Source organism: Balaenoptera acutorostrata, chromosome 5 (assembly GCF_949987535.1).
Source record: "Balaenoptera acutorostrata chromosome 5, mBalAcu1.1, whole genome shotgun sequence".
Taxonomy (NCBI): domain Eukaryota; kingdom Metazoa; phylum Chordata; class Mammalia; order Artiodactyla; family Balaenopteridae; genus Balaenoptera; species Balaenoptera acutorostrata.
In genome coordinates, this window is record NC_080068.1 from 85,036,517 (window position 1) to 85,054,610 (window position 18,094).

The following is an 18,094-nucleotide window of genomic DNA, read 5'->3' on the forward strand; positions in this document are numbered from 1 at the left end:
TTTCTCAGGGTATATGCCCAGTAGTGGGATTGCTGGGTCATATGGTGGGTCCATTTTTTTTTGTCTTTTTCAACTCGTCAGTTTTAGAGCTTATAGGGGAGCTCAATGAAACCAACATGGGCGTCTGACATGTGTGCTGTGATAAAAACAGTAATTCTCCACTCACTGCAACTAACACTAATTTCTAAAGGGCAGAAAGTGACTTCATTCAGCTTTTTCTTTTTTTTTTAATTCTATAAGAATTCCCATATACAGTTTCTCCTATTGTTAACATCTTACATTAGCATGGCACATTTGCAACAATTAATAAGTTATTACTACCTAAGTCCATAGTTTAGAGTTCAACTCTTTGTGTAGTTCAGTGGGTTTTTACAAATGTATAATGGCATGTATCTCTCATTAGTGTCATATAGAATAGTTTCATTGCCCTAAAGATACCCTGTGATTCACCTATCTTTTCCCCCTCCTCCCGTTTCTCAGTCCCTGGGAACCACTAATCTTTTTACTGTTTCCATAGTTTTTCATTTTCTAAAATATCATATAGTTGGAATCGTAGAGTACATAGCCTTTTCAGATTGGCTTCTTTCAATTAGCAATATGAATTTAAGGTTCTTTTTTGTTGCTTGATAATTCATTTCTTTTTTTTTTTTTGCTGAAAAATAGTCCTTTTTATGTATATATCATGGTTTGTTTGAGCAGTCACCTATTGAAGGACATCTTTTGCTTCCAACTTTTGGCAATTATGAATAAAGCCTCAATAAACATTTGTATGCATGTTTTCTGTGGACACCAGCAATGAATCAGCGTTCTTGTTGCTCCACATCCTTGTCAGAATTTAGTGTTGCTAGTGTTTTGAATTTTAGTCACTCTAATAGATGTGTAATGATATCTCGCTGTTTTAATCTGCAGTCTCCTAATGACATATGATGGGGAGTATCTTTTCATATTCTTATTTGCCATCTTTGGTGAGATGTCTGTTTATGTCTTTTGCTCATTATTTAATTGAATTGTTTGTTTTCTTACTGTTGCGTGTTGAGTTACTTTATTTACTTTAGCTAGTCATAAATCCCATTACTTTATCATAAGCTTAAATTATCCATTTAGCAATTAAAATAATACTGGAAGAACTTCAGAAGCAAGATATTCATGAAATTTCTAATAAAATATATATTGGCCACCTGCTGGGCATAAATCTTCCTATCTATTAATTGTTTTCAAATTAGAGTGCCAAGTTATAACAAAACAAAAATGTTTATTTATGCTTCTGTAAACTTAAATATCTATTTATTAATTTATGAATTCAATTATGACAATTTCTTGAAAAGGTTAATTCTAACTTAGCATGTGGTTGCTTCTTTAAATACCTTAGAGCTAGTTCTCTGTAAGAGTGCTATATTCTGGACACCACTGGCTGAATATAAGTGAGAATCAAGAGAGCTGTAGGGGCTTCCCTGGTGGCACCGTGGTTAAGAATCTGCCTGCCAATGCAGGGGACACGGGTTTGAGCCCTGGTCTGGGAAGATCCCACATGCCGCGAAACAACTAAGCTTGTGAGCCACAATCACTGAGCCTGCGAGTCTGGAGCCTGTGCTCCGCAACGGGAGAGGCCACGACAGTGAGAGGCCTGCGCACCGCAATGAAGAGTGGCCCCAGCTCACCGCAACTGGAGAAAGCCCTCGCACAGAAACAAAGACCCAACACAGCCAAAAATAAATAAATAAATAAAAAGTTGAACCTTCTTTAAAAAAAAGAGAGCTGTAGCCTTTGAACCCATTCAACAAATTTTAATTAATGGCCTTGTAGGTGTTTGTCACCGTGTTAGACAGTAAGAGCCCAAAGTTGAATCAGCAATGGACACTTTAAGTAGAAGAATAAAACACACAAGTGATTAAGCATAAATTTTAGTAATAAATTGATGAATTTTTAAGAACTTTACTCAAATATGTACTGCCTCATGAAGTCAGCATAGAACATAGTTACATCCCTTCCAATCATATATTTTTAGTCACAGGAGTCCACAAAATACCTTGTTAACATTCTTCTCTTCTAAAAACCATTCTTTAATTATCCAGGAAATTTAGACTCATTTACACTAAAGTATCTGGGAGCAGGGAAGGTCTGTCATCTGGAGGAGAAATGTTTCCCAACAAGAGGGATATGAACCCTCTTCTGTGGACTTTGCATCTGTTATGGTCTTATACAATTCCAGGGGTGCTCGTCCACTCAGTGACCATGCCAGGTCCAATTCTATGTACTGCCACACCTGAGTGGTGTGACACACTCAGGCTCTTAAGTTACAGTTCTGACAGAGCACAGCACATCACACTGTAAAATGATGTCTGGGTCCCAAAGACCTTCCACCTATAAGTAGTAAACTGATGGTGTCAGCCCTTACCAAGAATCTTCATGCCTTATTTACTTGAAACCATGACATCAACCCAGATTTTTATCCCCCCCAAGTCATGTTATTTTATTTTCTCTTCCCAGCCATGAGATCTAGGATAGGACAATCTCCAGGCCACCCTGTCTCCTTGACTTGAAACTCAGGAAGTACCTAGGGTATGAGGTTCCTCTCTTTCTAGAAGAATCTTAGGCTCCTTATGCAAAGTTCTTACTGCCTACTGGCTTTGTATCCTCATGGTATTGGAGACTTTGGCAAGTAATGAAATCCTAATTCCAGGATTAGTGATTATATGCTCCCTTACTTTACCTTTGCAATAGTAAAAGAAAAAAAAAAAAAAGAGGGGTACTGAATTGACTTTCCTGAATACATGTATTTCATCCACAGGAGGAGGATAAGTGGGCAGTTTAAATTTTGAACCACTGTTACCCCACATCAATGGCTATCTTTGATCTCTACCAGGACAGCTACATTATTACACTTATGAAGAATCCATAAAATCTTCACAAGTTTAAAAACCAATTCCCATTTCCATATTTAGAAAATATTTAGTTTGAAAGAGTCTCAGCCGCAGCCTCAGAGGTCAAATGTGAGCTTGGGCTCTGGGACTAAAGGTCACACTTCCTTTAGGCCATCTTCCCATCACCAATGGTGAAGAGGGGGCCTCACACTATAACACACTGGTTCCCATAAGTCTCAATTCGCCCAAAAGTCAAAGTGGTACAGCAAACTATGCCTAAGACTATGCCTCCCAGACCTTGTAATCTCATCATCAAGGATGAAGGGCAAGAATCAAAAGCCTGCCACTCCTGCCATTTAACACAACCTCACCACCCTACCAGTCTTGAAATCACTACAACTAATCTTATTATGTCCTTTATTCCTCTTTATATTGGTTGACACAAGAACCCTCAGTTTCCCAGATTAACTGCTATGTCTCTCACTCTTATATGCATGTCCCTGTAATTCCCATTCCATCACTTTCTAATTCATCAAAATCTTTCATGACACTCTTGAAATATACCTTATCAGAATAACCTCCTATATCCTGATCTTCTTTTCTGAACCTACCCTTCACATTCATGCTCTAATAAAAATCTGGCTTCCCTCCACAAACTCTGCTTCCCACATAGTGATGGTTATTTTTCTTCACACAGTTCTCATACCACAGACCCTAGCGACGGGCACATGGATGCCTTTCTCCCACTGCACATTTAGACCATTCTTTTCTCATTCCGGATGCTCCTAGCTTTATATAAAATATCTTGTACGTATATCACACACTATCTCTCAGTGCTATTATCTGACAACTCAGTAATCATACCCCCTCATTTCTAGTTGTTTTTAGCTTCTGTAAAAATTCATAACATTTTATTGTTTGACAGAAAAGTTCTCTGAAAATTCTTGAACCTGATGTATTCAACGTTCTCCAGAAAATTGACAACTGTTTTCTTGCCATTGTTTTCTTCTTGCCATTGTTTATTCCCTCAAATAAACCAAAGGTCAGAGTTTGCATCCTTCTTGTGAAAGGGGAAATAACTTCTGAATTTCTCATAAACTTTTTAGCACCTTAGACTACTTACTTGGAATTTTTTAAAATTTCCAATTCATTTCTAAACTCAAATTACTTTATTTTTCAAATGCCTTATTTTTCCTGGTCCTGCCCCCTTCTTGCACAGTTTTTCATTATTTTTTATTTTTTGTCTCCTTTTTTCCCTAATATCACTGAGTGTTCTATTCCTCACTGTCCCCACATCAAATTCTATCTTTCAATCCTGCCAGTTTTTCTCTACCTCTCTTCTCTATATTTATTTCCCTTTTGCAGCATAACACTGTCATTTTTCCAAATCCAAAACTGGCTTATAAAACTTTAATAGTTCCTGATACTTTAAAGTATTTGGCAGTCATTCAGCATATGAGATTATAAAGAGTCAAATGCCAATATCTAAAAGGAGGACAATGTGAAACCCAAGAAAAGGACAAAGAAGGAAAACCAGGGGCATTGAACTAGAGAGTAGAAACAAACATTATCCTGGCCTGACTTAGAAAACAATAAAAGCACTTGTAGAAAATCCACTAACTCCACATAATTCTCATCTCTAAGGACTAAGAAATGATGAGAAGTAATTTAACGACTCTGTTAAGCATGGTAAAAGAAGTTGAATAGTTCCTTATACAGGAAAGATTTATGAAGACTATGGGTTTTCTGCAGGACCAAATGGTTTGAATGATACTCTCAGGTATCAGATATCTGCTAAAGGAACATATGTCAGTTTCACTGTATTTTTTTCCTCTATAAAATTATTATATCTCCTATGCTTTCCTATATACTTTCAGTGGGTATTTGTCAGAATAAGACAAGTTCTCTCACAGAAAATGTAAGCCTTATTTATGATAATAAAAACGTGGAGCAGTACAAACAAAACTCGTTTCCCTAGAAAGAAAAATGATTCAATTATTCTTTGAATCATTCACTAAGGACTGAGCTGTCCTATTTTTCCCCTCAGCATTATTCCTCTATGTCAGTGTTTTAGTCCAAAACACACTACAAAGAATGTACTAGAGAGGCTATTAAAAGATATAGTAGCACCCAGAGGTGTGTGGAAAATGAATTATCAATGAAGTTGTACTGGAGATATACCATATCTATCATTTATTTCTTTGGTTAGAGAATTTTTTTGGTTACAGAATATTTTTTGATGATTGTGTGACAATTGTTATTTTTCTTCATTCACTGACATACGGGAAGAAGTAAATTTAGATTAATATTAATTTCTATAATAGGAACCATATTTTAGGAGAAGAAAAAACATGAACATTAAAAATCTCATAGACATTGTCATGTTAGTACAAATACTAACATGCATCAATTTTGGAAGAATGTGTGTAAACTATTTTCAAATGATTTTTTGTTTGGATGTTCGCTGCTTTATTTTTTATAGTGTGTTCTCCTGATTCAACTCATTTGGCATGCTTTTCCTTAGTACTCTATTTTTCAAGTGCCAAAATGTGTCCTTTGTGTTTTTCTTTACCTCATTAACTTTACTTATCCTATTAAAATCTGCCTCTTCATTCATATACACGGCACATTTAGTGCTTATTAGCTAGGACATATGAAAATCCTTTTTTAAATGAGGCCATCGCTTTTTGTACCTCACTTTCCCTAGATTTTCTTTCAAATGCATATTTAAAAAACATTTATTGTCTTGACTGTTTATCCATATCTTTAAAAAAAAACATACCTTCATCTTACCGGTTCCTTTATATATTTATGTTATATATGATTTTAACCTTTGCCTGTTGAGGATATTATGCATGATTTTATTTTTAATACCTCATTAAAATGCTGATATTGATGATTAAAAGTCTGATTTGCATTGATTATACAACAAATATTTACTGAATGTCTAATATATTCCAAGCAATTTGCATACTCTTGTGATACAAAAATAAACAAGACATTAAATTCTTGCTTTTAAGGAGCTTATATTCTAGGGGTGCAGGAGCATCAGCAGTAGATATGATAATAAGCATAAAATCAAGTGCAAACAAAAGATATTTCTGAAGTATTTTATGAAGAAATTAGAGCATAGTACTAGCATAGAGAATATCTGTGGAAGAAACTGCAGCCTCTCAGAGGAGCAAGGCCAGGAAAAATGAGGCATATTCTGTAAAGTTAGTTGAGTTTTGAGGTGAATTGGGAATTTAAAAATTCCTATTCATAAGAGCAAGATAAGTTTATGGGAAGTTTTTAAATTATTTTTCCTTTCTCAAGAAGGGTGCCAATTCTGCCTGAATGAAGTTAAGCCTTGCCCTGGTGGAAGTGACAGGCACTGAAACCAGGAAGTATAAGCTTCCTGAAGGTAGAGTGTGCTTGGCATGTTTAAAAACTAGTAAGAAGGCCAAATATGTGGACAAGAGTGATCAAGTGGATAGTGGTAATAAATGAGGTCAAAGAGATTGCTAGGAAACAGATCATATAATCTCTTAGGCCTTGGGAAGGAGATGAGATGTTTATTTCAGTGTGATTAAAAGATATTGGTGTGTTTAGAATATGGGAGTCACATAATATGATTTATGTTTTATAAAGATAAAACATAAAACATTGTCTGGCTGCTGTGGCAATAGGCAGTGGGAAGGTCAGAGAGAATGGAGGTGTTGCACTCCACAAGAGATATGTTAGTTGCTTAGACAAGAGTTTTGGCAGGAAAGGGTGTAAATGATGGTCAGATACAGAAAGTATATTGAGGGCAGAGTCAACAGGATTTATAAATGGATTGGCTGTTAGATGTGAAAGAAAATATAATCTGTAATGATTCATTGGGTAGATTTGAGCATTTGTGTTAACATGTACCATTTAGAGATGTGGGAAAGTATTTAAGATAAACAGATTTAGGAGGATATATTAAGAATTATGTTTTGGTTATGATAAGTTCAGCTAAGAAATGTCTATTAAACACAAATATGGGGATGTCAAATAGATTGACTAGAAGAGTCTTGAGCTCTAAGATGTGCTATAAGAGCTTTAAATTTAGGAGGAATTATAAAATAGATAATTTTAAAAGTTATAAAATTAGATGAAGTCTGAAAAGGGAGAGATAATATAGAAGAAAAATGACCTTGGGAGTGTATCATCATTTATAGTTTTATGAGAAAGGAAGGGGTCATGAAATAAAGTTGGTAACAAAAAGCTAACTAGATAATAAGAAAATCAAATGATGTGGTTGAAACCAAGAACATAAAAAATGGTTCAAGAACTAGTCTGTGGTACACAGACTAGTGTAAGATGTAAGATAATTGTAAGTGTAAGATGAAGATAATGTAAGATGAAAATAATTGTATATTGTGGGTGATTTTGATTAAAGCTATCTTTAGCAATTTTGAAAGTCAAAGATCAATTAGAATGCGTTATAGGAAAACTAGAAGATAAAAAGAAGACAAGCAGAATGGATGGATGCTGCTATTGTGTTTATGCTGAAGATGATTATAGCAGGGGAATGATCCAGAAGAGTAGGGGCTGTAAAACTATGACCCACACACCAAATTAACACCACCATTTGTATTTTGTCAATAAAATGTATTGGAGCACAGTCATGCCCATTCACTTACATACTACATATGGCTGCTTAGCAGAGTTAAATAGTCGCAACAGTGACTATATGGACTGTAAAGCCCAAAATATTTAATATCTGACTCTTTACAAAAAAAAAAAGGTTTGCTTACCATTTCAGTAGAAGACAAAATTGATAATATAAAAGAGAAAGGGTAGTTTCAGGAGATGGGTTGAAAAGAATTAGATTTAGGATATAAGTGGAAGAGTTTATTTCATATAGAAGCAAGAATATTTTTTCTACTGCAATGTAAAAAAGTAACAGTGTAGGTATAAATTTAGAAAGTATGGTGTATTTTGTGGTATAAAAATCAAACAAGTCAACCTGAGGATCTTCACTTCTGGCCAAGATGCACTAACAAGGACTGGATTGACTCTTCTGTCTGAAACAACCAAAACACAGGCAAACAACAAAAACAGGTTGGCAAAACAGTAGATAATAGACAATAAAGAATAGTGATCCTTGTGAGATGAGAAACAAATTAGGTAAGCCTTATGATTGCTACAACTTTCTTCTCTGAAAGAGATTTCAGGCCATGGCTCCAGAAAGGGAAATCTTGGTGGAGCCCAGAGAACTCTATAACTTGAGGATACAAACCCAAGAGTCTGAGAAGACCAGGAGTTTGCAGGAAAGAGTACTGAAGAGAAAAGAGCTGCACAACCAGTAAACTCTGGAGATCTTTAGTGAGTTTCTCTCAAGTATTCAGGTGAATAATGACCAATGAATACATGTGAGGGAACTACCCAAGACAGAGGAAAGAAGCATCAAAGGGAATAGAGGTAACAGTACCTCAGTGCATGCAAAAGTGAAAATTGTGGCTTTTCCCACCAGCTGGACTGGAAAACCTCATTATTCATGAGGCAGTGGGTAGACTACTAATGAAGGCCTTACATCAGTAGTGGGGTAAGACTAGACTGAAAACCTCTTTGGTCTCACATAACAAATCTTAAAATGAAGACTTTGAAGGTTCAAACTATTTCCAAGTAACTTAGTATTCTAAAACAAAGTTCAAAACTGTCTATAGGAATATAAATTATTCATCATTCAACAAAGTAAAATTTACAATGTCTGATACCCAATTACAAAAGTACCAAGCATGCAAAGGTGCAAGGAAACAGAGCCCGTAATGAAAAGGTAAGTCAATCAAAATTAACCTAGAACTGGGGCTTCCCTGGTGGCGCAGTGGTTGAGAATCTGCCTGCCGGGGCAGGGGACGCGGGTTCGAGCCCTGGTCTGGGAGGATCCCACATGCCGTGGAGCGGCTGGGCCCGTGAGCCGCGGCTGCTGAGCCTGCGCGTCTGGAGCCTGTCCTCCTCAACAAGAGGCCATGACGGTGAGAGGCCCGTGCACCGCGATGAAGAGTGGCCCCACTCGCCGCGGCTGGAGAGAGCCCTTGCACAGAGGCGAAGACCCAATACAGCCAAAAATAAATAAATAAATAAAAATATATATTTATTAAAAAAAAAAATTAACCTAGAACTGACAGAGATGTTAGAATTAGTATACAGGGACATAAAAACAAATAAACAGAACACTGAGAACTGTTTTTTCATGTATTTAAAAAGTTAAGTTGTAATATATAAGACAAAAAAGGAACGAAATTAATCTTCTAGAGATGAAAACCACAGCGTATGAGATTAGAGAAACAGAAAGAGAATTTAAAAATACCCACTAGATAGGATTAATAGCAGATTAGACATGGCAGAACGTGAAGATGTAACCGTAGAAACTATCCAAAATAAAATCACAGAGAAAAGATAACTGCAAAAAAATAGAGAATCAGTGAACTGTGTGGCAACTTTAAACAGTGTAACCTGTATGAGTCCCCAAAGGATAGGAGAAAGAGATGGAGAAAGAAAAATTACTTGACGAAGCAGTGGTCAAATACTTTCCAAGCTGCTTTAACATTCAAATATAACAGTATAATTTATTATATTAACAAAATAAACAGGCAAAATGTATGAAATCCCAGTAGACACAGAAAACGCTTTTAATTAATTTTTACTAGCGTATAATTGCTTTACAATGTTGTGTTAGTTTCTGCCTTACAGCAAAGTGAATCAGTTATACATACATATATATCCACTCTTTTTTAGATTTCCTTCCCATTTAGGTCACCAAAGAGCACTGAGTAGGCTTCCCTGTGCGGTACAGTAGGTTCTCATTAGTTACCTATTTTATACATAGTAGTGTATATATGTCAATCCCAAACTCCCAATTCATCCCACACCCCCTTCCCACCTTGGTATCCGTAAGTTTATTCTCTACATCGATGTCTCTATATATGCTTTGCAAATAAGTTCATCTGTACCATTCTTCTAGATTCCACATATAAGCAATATCATGCGATATTTGTTTTTCTCTTTCTGACTTACTTCACTCTGTATGACAGTCTTTAGGTCTATCCACGTCTCTGCAAATGGCACTATTTCATTCCTTTTTAGGGCTCAGTAATATTCCATTGTATATATGCACTGCATCATCTTTATCCACTCCTCTGTTGTTGGACATTTAGGTTGCTTCCACGTCCTGGCTATTGTAAATAGTGCTGCAATGAACACTGGGGTGCATGTATTTTTTGAACTATGGTTTTGTCCAGGTATATGCCCAGAACTGGGATTGCTGGGTCATATGGTAGTTCTAGTTTTAGTTTTTTAAGGAACCTCCATACTGTTCTCCATAGTGGCTGTACCAATTTACATTCCCACCAACACTGCAAGAGGGTTCCCTTTTCCCCACATCCTCTCCAGCATTCATTCCTGTTTGTAGATATTTTTAATGATGGCCATTCTGACTGGTGTGAGGTGATACCTCATTGTAGTTTTGATTTGCATCTCTCTAATAATTAGTAATGTTCAGCATCTTTTCATGTGATTGTTGGCCATTTGTTTGTTTTCTTTGGAGAAATGTCTGTTTAGGTCTTCTGCTCATTTTTGGATTGGGTTGTTTTTTTGATATCGAGCTGCATGCGTTGTTTATATATTTTGGAGATTAATCCTTTGTCAGTTGCTTCGTTTGCAAATATTTTCTCCCATTCTGAGGGTGGTCTTGTCATCTCATTTGTGGTTTTCTTTGCTGTGCAAAAGCTTTTAAGTTTCATTAGGCCCCATATATTTTTGTTTTTATTTTCATTACTCTAGGAGGTGGGTCAAAAAAGATCGTGCTGTGACTTATGTCAAAGAGTGTTCTTCCTATGTGTTCCTCTAAGAGTTTTATAGTGTCCGGTCTTACATTTAGGTCTCGAATCCATTTTGAGTTTATTTTTGTGGATGGTGTTAGGCAGTGTTCTAATTTCATTCTTTTACATGCAGCTGTCCAGTTTTCCCAGCACCACTTATTGAAGAGACTGTCTTTTCTCCATTGTATATTCTTGCCTCCTTTGTCAAAGATTAGGTGACCATAGGTGTGTGGGCTTATTTCTGGGCTTTCTATCCTGTTCCATTGATCTATATGTCTGTTTTTATGCCAGTACCATACTGTCTTGATTACTGTAGCTTTGTAGTATAGTCTGAAGTCAGGGAGCCTGATACCTTCAGATCCATTTTTGTGTTTCAAGATTGCTTTGGTTATTCGGGGTCTTTTGTGTTTCCATACAAATTGTAAATTTTTTTGTTCTAATTCTGTGAAAAATGTCATTGGTAATTTGTTAGGGATTGCACTGAATCTATAGATTGCTTTGGGCAGTATAGTCATTTTCACAATATTGATTCTTCCAATCCAAGAACATGGTATTTCTCTCCATCTGTTTGTGTTGTCTTTGATTTCTTTCATCAGTATCCTATAGTTTTCTGAGTACAGGTCTTTTGTCTCCTTAGGTAGGTTTATTCCTAGGTATTTTATTATTTTTGTTGCGATGGTAAATGGGATTGTTTCCTTAATTTCTCTTTCTTGTTAGTGTATATGAATGCAAGAGATTTCTGTGCATTAATTTGATTCATTGTTAGTGTATATGAATGCAAGAGATTTCTGTGCATTAATTTCATATCCTACAACTTTACCAAATTCATTGATTAGCTCTATTAGTTTTCTGGTGGCATCTTTATGATTTTCTATCTATAGTATCATGTCATCTGCAAACAGTGACAGTTTTACCTCTTCTTCTCCAATTTGGATTCCTTTTATTTCTTTTCCTTCTCTGATTGCCATGGCTAGGACTTCCAAAACTATGTTGAATAATAGTGGTAAGAGTGGACATCCTTGTCTTGTTCCTGATCTTTTTTTCATCACTGAGAATGATGTTTGCTGTGGGTTTGTCGTATATGGCCTTTATTATGTTGAGGTAGGTTGCCTCCATACCCACTTTCTGGAGAGTTTTTATTGTAAATGGGTGTTGAATTTTGTCAAAAGCTTAGAAAAAGCATTTGATAAAATCCAATATCCACTTCTAATTAAAAAAAAGAAGTCTCTCAGAGAACTAGCAGTTTTGTTAAATTACTTTTTGTTAATTTTGTTAATTGTTAAATTTTTAAAGAATGAGTGTTTAACACCTTAGATTAGCAATGAGACAAATCTGTCTATTCTCCCTACTTCTATCCAACATTGTACTCAATGTTTTAGCTAGGGAAATAAGGCAAGAAAATGAAATAAAGTTCTACAAAATTGTATATAAAGAAGTACATATATCTTTATTTGAAGACAACATGATTGTCCATATAGAAAACTTGACAGAATCTATAAAAAAGCTACTACTACTAAAAATTAACAAAGCAGTAGAATGTAAGATCAATACCAAAATCAAGCACATTTCTATATACTATCTACAAACAAATGGAAATAGAAATTAACATAAAATACCAGTTAACACAGTATCAGAATTATTAAACACTTAGAGATAAACCTGACAAAATATTTGAAGGAATCATATACTGAAAACTAAAAAAAGACCAAAATAAAGGGAGATGTATATTGTGTTAATTAGTTCAGCAGAGTATGGTATTAAATGAGCTTGATTTATGGGAGTTTAAAATCAGAAAAAGGAAGCATTACATATAAATTGGGAGGTAGTGCATGTATGGTGATGACAGAATATAGACTATAACTCTATGTATAAGTGGATGGAGTGGAGAGGAAGAAATTATCTTTAAAAGTGCCATGGTCAAGTATGTGAGTTTAGTGTTGGAGAGATCATCTACTATGTCTTGAATCTGACAAGAATGATAAGAGAAAGAGTAGAGAAGAAGACAGTGATCCATGAAGGAGCACAACTGGGAGATTCTTAGATGACAATAAGGGGAAGATAAAGTATATGAAATCTGACTACACACACTTCGAAAATGTGGAAATTTTAAAAGAAGGAAAACGAGACATTTGATGGAAAGGGCAGTAGGGAACCAGGAAGATTCCTACCCATCAGCATGTACTAGAGATACAGAAGGTATGGGAGAAAGAATGGCCTCCACTTACAAAGGCTGCAGGGATAACTATACAGACCCTGGTTTTATCTAGAGAAAGAAGATGGAAAGATCCACAGAAAAGTAAAATCCAATGCAGTTTATGATTTGGATATTATTTTTAGTTTATGTTTATAAGTACCAATCTAAGTAAGTTTATGTTTGTAAGTACCAATCTACATTGTTCTTTGTATCAAATGAAACAATAGATATAAAAACACCAGTACTGCCTAAGACAACGTAAGTACTTAAGTTCCCTTCTGTACTCCCAACTCTTCTTTGCTCTTTATTATTTAATTCTATATTTCTTCTCTTTCCAATTAGTTTTATCTGTAAAACAACCTCAGAAAACATTACTGATAAAACTTATGAACTATCTCTCTTCCTAAAATTTTAGTAGTGGTAAGGTAGCTGAATTAATATCCAGTAATAAAATCTTAACATTATTTTCATTTTATCAAGGTATATCTCTAATCAAAATTAAACTTACCAAATTCTACCACTCCAAAATGGTGACAACTCCATAATACTGTTTAATTGCATTCATAATTAATTCACAATACTGTTTAATTATATTCATAGAAATTCATCACCTAGGATACTGACTGCTGAAACTTGTAGCATGACTTTATTTAAAACACTGAACTGTCATTTTCAGAAATCAACATTTGCCAAAGTTGCTATCATCTAACTTATATTCTTTACATGCACTACATATTCTTATTTCTTGGATTAAAGTTTTGGTGGCAACTTCCTTCTCATATTTCAACATGTATATTTGAAAAATGACAGATAGCTAATCTCAGTTATATTTTTAGTATCATTACAAATGGCATAGCAAAGTAATCTCTTCTATTTTCCTTAACTATTTTATAAAGTGGAAACAATCTTTAAAGTCTAATTCAAATTTTAGCCTAATTCCACTGACTAAATTACTTTATTTTATATAGATAGGAAAAAACTTTTACTTCACAGTTATTGAGAAATTTAAATGACATGAAATATGTCAGTCTAACATAATAGGCATTCAATATTCTTAGTATTTTTTTAGTTTCAAAACAAAGAATTTCTAAATCTGAGTCTGTGACCAATGTGAGAGATTCAGTGGTAATACTAAAATATCTTATATTTTAATCTTACTGAAAAAAATAAGATATACATACCCAAATCTGTTCATAAATGATGTTAGTATCTGTTTTTGTATGGACTAATTTTTTTGAAGCAAGACCTTATAAAATAGGTTGAATGCAAGTAGATTTATTGGATAAAATCCTTTAATATGGAATAAAGTAGTATGATACCATGAACTCTAATATTATCTGGTGATACTGCCCTAGAAAACATCTAAGCATCTTTATGAATTACTGTGGACAGTTTTGACTCTATTAGAAGTGTACAGATGACAGGGAGTGCCAGCCATCTTTAAGCATAATCAGAAAGGATCACTTCTACAGTCAATCAACAAAACATTTTGATCATCTTATCCTTTGAATTGTATTATATATGCAGAATTTTCATTAGTAGATGTATGAAGAAAAACTTTCACAGTAAAATATATCTATATCAAAAAATATACTGGTCAATCATTAAAATGTATTTTGGTTTCAGCATCTTGAAGGATTATGGTGACATTACCTCTGATAGGGAACACTAGAGAAAAAGCTCCTTTGTGGAGAGATGGTGAACTTTGATAAGTTGATTCTAAGGTGTCTTACAGTCATCAAGATAGACATCTAGGAGAAGTTATTGAGAACTTTCCTGTGGGTATACATATTTGAGTGTTAATCCCTCACTCCCAAAAAACGTAATTGAATCTTTAGGAATTAACTGATCCATCACTTTTTCAGCATGTGTATTTATTTAATAAAGCCTCAATTTTTCATTGAATAAAGCATTTTTGTTTTGCAATTTTGATCTATTAATTTATTCTTGTCTGATTATCACATTGCTTGTATTCTTTTTTTTTTTTTTTTTTAATTTAATTTTATTTATTTATTTTTGGCTGTGTTGGGTCTTCATTTCTGTGCGAGGGCTTTCTCCAGTTGTGGCAAGCAGGGGCCACTCTTCATTGCGGCGCACGGGCCTCTCACTATCGCGGCCTCTCTTGTTGCGGAGCACAGGCTCCAGACGCGCAGGCTCAGTAGTTGTGGCTCACGGGCCTAGTTGCTCCGCGGCATGTGGGATCTTCCCAGACCAGGGCTCGAACCCGTGTCCCCTGCATTGGCAGGCAGATTCTCAACCACTGCGCCACCAGGGAAGCCCCTGCTTGTATTCTTTTAAATCTAAAATATAATTTAAAATTAATAATATGAGGTAGGGTTCTTTTCCTCCAATTACATTCCTGAACTTCCTTGTATATACTCAGTTATTTTCTTCTTAAAGATAAACTTTTGAAAGTTTTTGACAAGTTCAAAAACAGATTTGGTGGAATATTGATTTTGTGTGTATTACAGCTGTAAATTTAATTATGGAGAATTGACATCTTCATAACTTTTAGCTTTCCCTTCCAGAAATATATATCTTTTCTGTTTATCCAAACCTGAAATTACCTCTCTCACTAAAAATATATTTTTATGTGGCAGGTACGATTACTTTTATTGCTATACACACACCCATTTTTCTATTTGGGGGGATTTAAAAATTATATATTATATTCTATTAAAATGTGATATATAACTATTAATAATTTTAAATGCATATATTTTTATTTTCTAGGCACTTCATATTCGTGTGACTACTCAGAGCCTTTAGTAGAATCTTCAGACATTTCCATATTCTAAAAGCACATTTTGCAAATAAAGAAAATCCTGACACTTCCTGTGATGTTGGAAGTGGAGTGTGGGAAAAAACATGTATGTTATAATGGAATGGACAAAATTTAGAAAAAAATGTGGAGTGAGAAAAACAAAATTTTTTTTTTGAGGAGAAAAGAATAATAAAAAGTTTAATTTTTCATGAAAAGGAGCCAATAGAAAAGGAAGGGAACAACATGATGATTAATTAGATAATGCAAGGTGCTAGAGAAGGCAAACAGATCGAGCAGAGAGGGTACAGTTCTCTGGAAGGGACAGAGAGGAACAGATGGAATAAAAAGACAGCAATCTTTACAAATAAATTTGTAGGTGTTGTTGCAGAAATGTGAGGAAGTTCTTGATTGATGGCTACTTTTTTCTCAGTGCAAGAGGAAATGTAGCTGTTATTTTCCTTACTAAATCAACGTTTCTGTTTTTTTAGAACAGTGATTTTTATAAAGGTGGATTTATATTAGACTCTATCTTGGTAACTTTATAGAATAACACAATGCAATATTGTGTTTTCAGACTTTTTTTTTTAAACAGGCTTTAAAAGTCTTGCACAAGTACTAGCATTAAAATGATTTGAGCAGTTTGATTTTTAAAGTACCTAAACATCAATGGAATTGAAAAGTTTGTCAGCCCTATTTATATTCCATCGACTCTTGGACAATTTGTCAATGTCAGAATTTGCACACTGTATTCACAGTTGTCTCTGTGCCATTATGCTTTTAAAGATTACATTATGTTACAGTGTATTCAATTCCCTCAAGCAAGAAATAGGATGGCTTCCTATAGGTAAAAATATTTATTTTTACTTTCAAACTGATCATTTCTGCCTTCTATTCTTACCTTTTACTGGTTTTCAATTGTATATGTGGTGTTAAAAAATGAATCACAATTTTTAGCCTGTATATAAAGTAGAATGTGGACGCAAATAGAGTTTGCTGAAACTTCATTGTTAATTGAACACTGACATTTGATAGAATTTTACTACTTTTATATTGATCGCCAATGGCCATGAGAGCTTATCCTCAAGAAATAACGTAACATTTCACAGAGAAAAAAAGGAGAAAAAGAAAATAATCATTCTTTTGGGTACATTTGGACAATATTGGTACCATAATGCCAGGAAGGAGACCAACTGGTCTTCTTATTGGTACCATAACGTTATTGGTACCATAATGCAGGGAAGGAGGATTTTTATTATATGAAATGTAATCTGAGACAGGAAAAACTGATTCAAGGGTGACAAAAAATATGAAGCCTCTTTACTTCCTAATCTTTCAGATTGCTACGCTATCTGGTAAGCATTTAGCTAGAAGAGGCAAATATCTGGGAATGAAACTGTTTTGTATTACTAATATTCTGGAGTTTAACCTAATTTCAAATAAACAAAATAGTTAAGATCTTTCTAGTCACTTATTTATTAATTTATCTCCTTCTCAATGTGATTGTAATTAAAGGGTGAAAGGAGTTATCTGACCAAAGATATAATAGACAAAAATGAAAAAAAAAAGACCTATAACAATAGCAATGAAAAATTAGAAATTTATAAATCATTATTCTAAGAAAGCTACACTAAAATTTTTATATAATTATCCACACTACACTGTATAAATCAAGTGGATTTGGCCACTATGAGATCACTTGTTCATTTTCAACCTGATGGATCAGTTCACCACTAAATTGTACACCTAAAATTTACCAGCTCCTCCATCATTACTATACCAAGACTATGAGCCACAAGGCTTTATTATGATAAATATTTTAGAAGAATTAGAAATTAATTAGAAATTAAAGCTTTGCTTTGATGAACTTCTTTATCTATGGAAATTAGAGCACTTAATTTATAGACTATTTAATATCAATTCATAGGTTAAAAATAAGGGAAATTAACTATCAGGAGAGATGTTTTCCAGGAGTTCAGATCATTTTATTCCATCATATCTTCAATAGTTTTATAAACGGAATGACTGAAGTATATTTTTGAAGGACTGATTTGACAAAAGTATAAAATATGGATTGGAAAAGAGAAAGAATCTCAAAACAGATGCATCAACTTTAATAAAAACATACTTTGCCTAAATAACAAAGCGTAATAGAAACATAGATACTATTTACATTTACAAATAAACTTCAAAAACTTAAAAAAAACTTAACCCAAAATGTACAAAACTTGTATGAGGATTATTACTAAACTCTAATAAGAATTAAAAAGAAGGCTTAAATAAATATGGAATTATTCAGATACAGGTGAAGATAGAAATTCTCCCTAGTTAAACATAGTGGAAGTTGTCTTCAAAAACTTCACTTACTCACATCCCCTTACTAAATGACATTTCCCATTCCCTTGCTGAATGCTTGAAGCTGTTGATCTGAAACAAATAGACTGCCAGA